We start from the raw sequence: 9,488 nt of genomic DNA, 5'->3' as shown, positions 1-9,488 counted from the left end.
CCGAGATGGGGCCCTCCCCTGGTGGCAGCCTGCAGCCCTCGGGGTCAGCCCCCGGCGCCTTGCGGCCTGCCCCCTGCTGCCTTCCTCCCCCCTGGAGCTTCCCTCTCCGCCCGGCCTACTGGCCTGTCCAGCCCCAGGGGCCTCCCCCCATATCCTTTTGGGGGCCCTCTTCTGTCCCGTACGGCGGGGCGCGATGTGGGTGTGTGCCCTGATCGTCAGCCTGCCCCTCCGCTGCCCGCCGCCGGGTTTCTGACCTAGCCCTGCTGCCCCACGCCATTAAAAAAACCCCGAATCAGACCGAGAAAAAACCCGACAGACAGCTGACCTTCCTCTCGCTGCCGGCCCCAGCCACACAAATGCCGCCCACGCGTCCTCTTCGGCCGTCGGACCTAGCCGCGCTCTCATGCTGCGTCCGGGTGCTTGCAGGGCTGTCCTCACAATGCCGGGCGAGAGAAACTGCGCCACGAGGCAGCCCCTTTTATAGGGCTGCCTCACCCTCGCCCGGCCAATGAGTGCACAGCGCACTACAACAACGTCACTGCGGCCCCCGGGGATGACGTGGGGCCGCAGGCTCCGCCCACAAAATGACGGCCTCCTTACCCCGACCGCACCGCAAATCCCAGCCGGCTGGTGAGTCGCCGGTGGCATTGATAGGAAGCACATTGTAGCATACTACAATATAGCGTCTGCTCTGGTAATCTCACACTCCTAACCAGAGCATACTTTTGCCATACCAATACTTGAATGCAGCTCATCTGTCTGGAACCCTCACCACATTTCGGACACTAACACTGTAGAAAATGTCCAGAGATACTTTACTTGTATCTCTAGTAGAGCCCTCCACTTCTCCACTTGCAACAGAATACCCTACACAACTAGACTTAAAATCCTAGGTTTAGAAAGCTTAGAACTATATCGCCTAAAACAGGACCTAAGCATAGCCCATATATTTCTCTCAGAAACCTTTTACCCCAAAGATGTGATTGGAAGACTGTGGTTTGGAAACCTTCTCAGAAAGCATATCATAGCTGATCAATGCAGCCAACATCCAAAAACTTATCATGTCCTCGGCCATCTGTTTGTCTAATACCATCCAAACTGGTCCAGCATAAAAGCTAAATGGAGCAAGTAGGTACACAGACCTCTGAACATGAGTTGTTAGGAGAAGAGTAATGGTTTCCCCTATTTAACAGCTCGTATATCTCAAACATTCATTTGGTCCTATGTGAAATTGTCTTCAAGATTAGAGCAGTCTTTCCTTCCATTCTCTAGTATAAGTTATGACTCACTGAACAATTATGAGGAAAACTTCTCCTCAAGCAACTGATAAATGATTTTTGAATCAAGTAAAAGTATATGGAGTGCATTAGTCTGAAAGCAATGGGAACATTGTGCATAAGACTCTGCCTTCTCAGAAAAAATAAGGTCTGGAAGGCAAGATGTTGCTTTCTGAAGGAAACAAAATGCAATGTTTTTCTAAATGAGCCATGCAACATGCCTTGTCAATCACATACACAGTATCTGCAGCTAAAGAAGGAATTGGGTTAAGTTGCCTTTGACCTTGGCAATGTCAAGGCCTTCCAACTTTGTTGATTCAAAGATCAAGGCCCACCAGCACAAAATGAGTATAGAAATAAACAATCACAGAGTCAAATGAATAGAGGAATGAACCTGAAGGAAAATCATGGAAATTTCAGATCCACAGAATGCCTGGCCAGCGACTTACCCACAGGCCCGGATTTGCTGCGGGGCCAGGGAGATGCGATCGTGGCATGGCCGCCATTTTGTGGCCGGGATCTTGTGAGATTTTGCGAGATCCCGGCCATGCCTGGTCATCGGCCATTGCCGATGACGTTGCCGGGGCGGAGCCTGCCAGCCCTATAAAAGGAGCTGTGCAGGCTCGGGGCATCCTTTTTGCCCCTGACAACGAGCAGGTGAAGACCCGGCTGGGGTTCGCCTTTCAAATCTCGAGCAGCCTCGTGGCTTCGGCCATTTTGACGGCTGCATTGTGGGTCTGGGCCTGGTTTGGAGTCGCGGTGGGGGCGAGAGGATCAGGGATCCTCCCTTTAGACATTGGGGGGGAATTTTCTTGGGCTGTAGCCTTTCCCTTTTTGGGGGAACATTTTCCCCCTTTGAGGCCCGGTTCGGCTGAGGTTCGCTGAAGACATCGGCAGGCCTCATGGCATCGGCCATTTTCTAGGCCAGAGGCTTCAGGCCTAACAGGCCCTGTTGTAGTTTGTGGGGGAGGGTGAAAAGGAACCAGGGATCCCCTCCGACATCATGGAGGGGAGTCCTTTTGAGCAGCCTCCCTTTCTTTGGGGGGCTCCGTTCCCCTTTCGGCCTTCATTGGCCCGGGTATAGGGAGGTGGTCGGTCTTGCAGGCCTGCAGGCCTTGCTGGGGCCTACAGGGGGGTGCCCTGGGGGAGCTTTTCCCCCACCCCTCGCCTTTCAGGCAGGGGTGTTTAGATTTAAAAATAAATAAATAAATATAAATAAATAAATAAATGATCCCAAGAGACAAAAACCTCTGTCTCCGGCTCTGGAGACAGTAGCACAGCCCAGGAGGGCCATGAGGCTTTTGGTTAGGGCCCAGCTGGCCCAGGAGGAGGCCCGAGCTGGACAGGGGAATAGGTCAAGGGATCCTCCAGCAAGCAATGTTAATTTGCTAGGTTAATTTGCTAGGGACTAGGTGGGCCTCCCCGGTACCAGATCCTTCGGCTTCCGTGCAGGCAGTGGCCATTCCATGGGGGTTGCCTTCTACCCCTCAAGGGTTTCACTGGCATCCCTCCATTAGGGTACGGGTTGGGAATGAAGAATATAACGATTTATTCTCCCTCCTGAACAGAGAAGTCCCAACGCTGGCACCAGGCCCAATAAGGGCAGTAAGGATAAGAAGGACGGGGCTAGACTGGCTAAGCGGCTGCCCCCCTCTGGGACAAAAGGGCCCCACCCTGATTAGGTTAAGGGTTCTGCAAGAGATGCTTCAAGAGTATCACCCTCGCAGGAGCGCGGAGGTGCTCTTGCAGGGTTTTACAGAGGGCTTTAGGATACCATATTTCGGGCCTAGGAAGGCTTTCATGGCCAAGAACCTTAAGTCGGTGGTGGGTCATGAAGATATTGTTAGGGCTGAAATTCAGAAGGAGATGGCCGAAGGAAGGGTATTGGGCCCCTTCCCGTGCCCGTCTTCGCCGGCTCTTAGGGTGTACCCCCTGGGAGTGGTTCCCAAGAAGGCTAGTGGTGAATTTCGGTTGTTTCACCACTTGTCCTTCCCGAAGGGAGAATCAGTGAATGATTTCATTCCTGATGAGCTTTGCTCAGTTCGCTATGCGTCCTTTGACACGGCGGTGGATATGGTTAGGAAGTGTGGCGTAGGAACTCGCATGGGAAAATGCGACATTAAGTCTGCATTCCGGCTCCTTCCCATACACCAGGATGATTTCGAGCTTCTGGGTTTCCACTTTAAAGGTGGCTATTATGTAGATAGAGTACTGCCCATGGGCTGCTCCATCTCTTGCTCCCTGTTTGAGAGCTTCAGCACCTTCTTAGAGTGGGTGCTCAGGAGGTGATCCAGTTCGGATTCGGTAATTCATTACCTTGATGATTTCCTGGTGGCTGGGCCTGCACATTCGGAGCAGTGTTCGGCTCTAAAGTTGGCCTTCGAGACCCTTTGTGCTCATTTGGGGGGTTCCTTTAGCCCCTTAGAAGACCGAAGGCCCCGCCACCAGGATTACCTTTTTAGGTATTGAATTAGACTCTGTCGAGCAATCTTGTAGATTGCCCTTAGAAAAGCTAATTAAGATCCAGGGTAAATTGGACCAAGTGTTGGCTAGCCGTAAGGTGACCTTCGCCAGCTTCAGGAATTGGCCGGGCTGCTTAATTTTGCTTGCCGAGTGGTGGCCCCCGGCAGGGCCTTTTCCCGGCATGTGTACATGGCGATGAAGGGGCTCCGTTTGCCCCGTCATCGAACACGATTAAGTGCTGGGGTCAGGAATGACCTACAGGTCTGGCGGGTCTTCTTAGCTCACTTCAATGGTCTGTCCTTCTGGAGGAATGAGCTTCTATTGGAAGCTGAGTTGCAATTGTGTTCGGACGCTGCAGGAACCTGCGGGTTCGGGTTTATTTTAGGCAACCAGTGGTGGTATTCCATGTGGCCTCTGGAATGGAGGGCCTCTCCAGTGGTCAAGGATTTGACCTTTTTAGAACTCTTCCCTTTGGTGGTAGCTTTAGAGATCTGGGGGGAGCAATTTAGGGACAAGACTGTGCACTTTTGGTGTGACAACCTGGCGGTGCTCCACATTGTGAATGCCCTGTCTTCTAAAAATGACAGGGTCATGCAGCTTGTTCGCCATTTTGTGCACAGGTCTTTGTCTCTAAATGCATTGTTTCTGGCCCGGCACGTTCCCGGGCTTGATAAAGGGATCGCTGGCGCCTTGTCCCGTGGTCAGCTGTCTAGGTTTTGGACGCTGGCTCTGTGGGCTCGCGCATCACCGGAAGCCTTCCCCTGCCACCTGTGGAGCCTGGGTGGGCTCCCGAGCAGTGGAAGATCGAGGCAGGTAGGGCCATGGCCCTCTCAGTAGTGCCCGACCCTTGAGGTTTTATCAGAAGCCAGGTAGCAAGTAATTGGCTTTCCTTTGGCTCACTGGGGTTGGCAGGTTAGGGGTGGAAATGGGCAGCGATAGCAACTGGTGTTCTCCTTTAGGGCATCTCTTGAAAGATGATGGGCTTCCTATTGCTAGGAACTATAGGCTTGCAAGTCCTTGGTGATTGGAAGAGACTCACCTAATCCAATAACCTGAAAGGGATTGGATGGTGAGCTCTTCCCACACACTTTAAGAGCATGGCCAGGAACCAGGTGAAGGTAGCTTCCTTCATCTTGTTCAGCAAGGAGCTACGCTCATAGTTGCCCAGGAAGGTTATTCGTGAATTATTTCCTCCCCAAATTGTTTAGTGGCCTCTGCAGGTCCTGGTTATTTGGTTGATAATGAGTTAGAGTCCATTTAACTTTCATAAAGTGACCCATTTAAATCCCAGCTCTTTGTTGTCCATGTTCTTATTCTGTATCTGACGCAAAGATGGAACACTGCTGTCATGTCACCCCTAGTCCTTCTTTTCATCAAAATTAGGCATATCTAATTCCAGCAATTGTTCTTTATATGTTTTAGTTTCTAATCCCCTAATCAACTTTGTTGTTCTTCTCTGCACTCTTTCTAGAGCCTGTAAGACAATATGAAGTGCTCTAAGTGCTATTGCTATTAGCCTAACAGCTTTAGCTTCTTAAAATGTCTAAATTATTGATTATATTGAAAATTCTTCTGCATTGCTAGCCTAACATATTTTAATAATCTATATTTATTGGTTTTCAATCCTAGTTCTATTATTATACTTTCAAAATGTTTAATACATAGTATATATTAGTGCTAGGATGGGTTCAGATTATTGGTTCGCCTATAGAGTTGAAGTCATTGTGGTATTCAGCAGCAACTTCCAAATATGCAAGGAGGGTGGTAGGTTTTAAGTCTTATCTGACCAATATGAATTTACCAGAATTGTGAGTCATTGTATAAATCACAAGTGCTTCAAGATTATCATTGATTAGGATTATCAATTGGAATTTGGACAAATATTAGATTTTGTTCAGTATTCCAACAATTTCTTTCAGTGACACAGAGGGACACATACAATCATTTGTAAAGCCTGATAAGTTTAATAAGAATAATTGTTTGAAAGTATTTCAAGCAGCAAGGCTTTCTTAAAGCTTCAATGTCGTCCAGATTCAATCAGGCATTCATGTTGAAGAGGATGGTTTTTCCATGTCATGATCAGAAGTCTTTCCCTTAGCTGTTGGAAAAATGGTTGGAAATAATTTAAAATATATTTATATGATGCAATCATTCCTTTTTTATGCAGATATATGTACAAAATATCATACAGTGCAACCTTTTTACATTGTTTCTATGAATGTACCAAAAAACATCTAATCCATCAGGGTTGGTTTATGAAGTCATCTTATTCCTTATTCTGCAGCCCCAAGTTCCCTTGTTAAATATTATGGCACATTGTCCCTCCATTCCACTCATAGTTTTATATGGGCAATAAAGAGGCAATAAATCTATGGGTCTCCATAGACCGTTTTGCTTCCAGGGTAGTCCATATTCTCATCATCTTTTTTCTTCCTCCAAATGCTTCCTTCTCTTATAATACCGGTAGTATGGTTCCTATTACATTATGCAAGCAGTATCTGAAAATATTTCATATTTCCTTTCTATTCATTAATATCTCAAGCACACTTTTTATTTTTATTTTGTTTATTTATTTACTTTATTTGTCATACAAATATAGTATTGTATTTTAATATGTTTTAACATAATATAACATATAAAAGTGTGTCTCAAGCACACTTTTATTTTTATTTTGTTTATTTATTTACTTTATTTGTCATACAAATATAGTATTGTATTTTAATATGTTTAACATAATATAAAGTAGAGCTAGAAAAGATAAAAAGATATTAGGACAGGAACGGTAGACACAAAGGTGCGCTTATGCACACCCCTTACAGACCTCTTACAAAAGGGGAGAGGTCTCTTGTAGATGATATAAGGTTGAAGATTTTGGGATTGGGGGAAGAAACAACAGAGCCCGGTAGTGAATTCCGTGCGTTGACCACTCTATTGCTGAAATTGTATTTTCTGCAGTCTAGTTTGGAGCGATTTACATTTAGTTTGTATCTATTGCATGGTCTTGTGTTGTTGCTAAAGGTGAAGTAGTCGCTAACAGGGAGTACATTGTGATGTATGATTTTATGAACAACAGTTAAATCAGTTCGGAGGCGGCGTAGCTGTAAATTTTCTAAACATAGTAATTGAAGCCTGGAGGATTAAGGTAATTTGTTGCGTAAGGAGGAGTGGAGGACTCTTCTTGTGAAGTATTTCTGGACTTCTTCAATTGCATTAATGTCTGTTATGCAAACCATTGTCACAGTGCTTCCTTTCAGAGGCAATTTCTCATGAAGGGAGAAATTGGTGTATGTTGTAGGTCTGTGTCTGTGTGTCTCTCTGCCTCTTTGTATATGTGTGTTTGTTTGGTTTTCAGTGAGATTCATTTTTAGAGTGAGAAAGCAAAGGACTTGATGATGGAGAGTGGAGGGACATTCAGTCCCAAGTCTAAGGATCCTGGGAATATTTTCTCCCTTTTAAGAGCTGTCCGAAACCACATTTGTGACATCCCAGGCAAAAGAGGCAATCTGCTCATTCATTGAAGTTATCTAAATTGAAGAGTTCAATGTCTGATGCAACAGGATTTAAATTTGCATGGAAGGCAATGCTTATCTGATGGAAACAAAGGCTTGCCTGGTGTAGTTTGATTGATGCTTCTGTTCCATGGATTTTGCATAGGCTAATCCAAGGAATTTGAACTCATTTTAGCGACTTTTGTGATGAATTTGATAGTGAAGAGGTATATGTTTATGAAGAGAATATGTATGCATGGACGTAACATGGAAAATTTTGATCCTAATTATGGATTAGTGAAATTCTAATTATGAGACAAAATGAAATAAATGCTATGAATATTTCAGTTTCTGCATCTTACCGTTTGCAGCAAGGCTCGTTGACGTGACAAAGTCCTATCTTGTTTTCACCGGCAGCACATGCTCTCTTTCTGCAAGTTCCCTTTTTTAAAACGCATTCTCTTGAATTCAATATCTTGTCTGCTTCCCCTGGAGAAGGAAGAGAAAGCAAGGATGGTCATAACCTTTTCAAAATTTGTAGAATTGAATTGCTAGGAAAAGTTTAGTTACTAATACTAATACTTAATGTATTGTTTTAGGAACACATATAGAAAAGAACCCCTTAGTTAAAAAAAGAAGAATATATTATTTTTCAAGACAATATTTTAACTAGAATCTTAGATTCTTTACATATAGTTTAAGAAGTTTGATTATTTATTTACTTTCTGGTTTAAAACGTTTGAGAATTGCTTACCAGTCTTGAAAAAGTATACAGAAAACTTTCAAGAATATAGTAGATGAAAGCAGCTTATAAAACCAACCCAAGAGTATTGAATAAAGCATGAAAAATTAAGTTTCTGATTTCTTGTTTAGTTTGGTAGGTCTACTCTATTTGGTTTAAACAAATGTTTATTTCTGAAGGGCTTGGTGCTATACTAGTATAGTTTCAAAGGGCTTGATGGTATAAAGATAGTATAAAAGTTTCATTGGAATTGACTTACCCAGATCAGAAAGAATCACCAAGCTGAGGAAAAGAAGAACACACCAAAGCTTCATGGTTATGGCAAGTTCAAGGTGGCTGGTTAATCTTCTCTAGTTCAGTCACCAAAAGAAGTCTAGAAGGTATGTTCCATTCCACCTTTTAAATCATCATCATGGGATGTATATTTAATTACAAATGCAAATATCAATGACAGCAAGAAAGAGGAACAATTGGATTGGTTGTTTCTTCCTCCGTGTCTGATGTTAATTGGAAGAGATGGTCATTTCCAGTCATGGCCAGACTCCATGACTGGAAATGCTAATTGGCTCATTTCTACTGTAAAAAAAAAGTGGTTTCCTAGCCAAGTAAATCTTTTATCAAATAATATCCATAATCCAGCTGATAGTTATCATGGATAAAGATTGTCTGATTACCTTTCTGACCAGGATACCTCTCAGGGCCAGGATATTTCCAAATTGGATTATGGTATCCATTAGAAAGGAGTTTCCACTGAAGAGTATTTCCATTCTTTAATTTATTAATAAGATCTCTGGAAAACAGAATGTTGAAACTGACTGCAGTATAGAGAGGAAATAAATCAACACTTTTAGCGCATTGGTTTCTTTTTCATTGATGTTGCATAAAATACTGATTCTTCATTTCAAAGTCTTAAACAATTATTTTTTAAAATGCAGCCAGAATTGCTAATAGTTGTTTTTACAAATTACTCTTACTGTTCTCTTGTATGTGGTATCCGAGGTAAAGGGAAAGAAAATTAATTTGACCAGCTCTCATCTGTTACTTTTCCGTTCTAAAAGCACCATGAATTCCCCTCCCTTCCCTCTTTTGTATGAGGAACATTACTTCATTAATTATTTTTTCATTATGGGAGGTGAAAGGTAGTAAGATGCGTTGTATTGTTCCAAAGATGTCTCTTTCCTAATTTTTACCATTATTAATAAGGATCTTAAGGATCATTATTAATAAGGATCCCTGAGGTGTGACAGTTCATTTAGATACCATTCAAAGTTATGGCCTAATTCCACCTGAAATTACAAATGTTGTAGCACCATGGCAGCCATTCACACTTAGAAATGAGTGCAGAGGCTCTGCAACATTTACCTTGCCTATTCTCCCCTACTCCTTGCCAGGTCTCTACAGTCAGTAGGCCTTTGGATAATACCCTTGTGAAGATCCAGGGAGTTTTATGATTCTTGGCCTATTCATGCTTCAGGCCTTCAGTGTACTTACAGAGAGAGGAGGCCTGAAGTATTGCAA

At 43.9% G+C, this 9,488-nt stretch overlaps 1 long non-coding RNA gene across 1 annotated transcript; it reads right to left on the bottom strand.

Moving 5' to 3' along the window:
- Positions 1–5,748: 5,748 nt before the first annotated feature.
- LOC139161924 (uncharacterized) lies at positions 5,749–8,467 on the bottom strand. The gene is made up of 3 exons (XR_011558181.1): positions 8,230–8,467; positions 7,591–7,717; positions 5,749–5,838 (listed from the first exon to the last, which is right to left on the bottom strand). It is a non-coding gene; the product is annotated as an uncharacterized lncRNA (long non-coding RNA).
- Positions 8,468–9,488: the final 1,021 nt, after the last annotated feature.

The sequence above is a fragment of the Erythrolamprus reginae genome, chromosome 1, assembly GCF_031021105.1.
Source record: "Erythrolamprus reginae isolate rEryReg1 chromosome 1, rEryReg1.hap1, whole genome shotgun sequence".
Lineage (NCBI taxonomy): Eukaryota > Metazoa > Chordata > Lepidosauria > Squamata > Dipsadidae > Erythrolamprus > Erythrolamprus reginae.
This window is presented reverse-complemented; position numbering and strand designations above follow the sequence as displayed.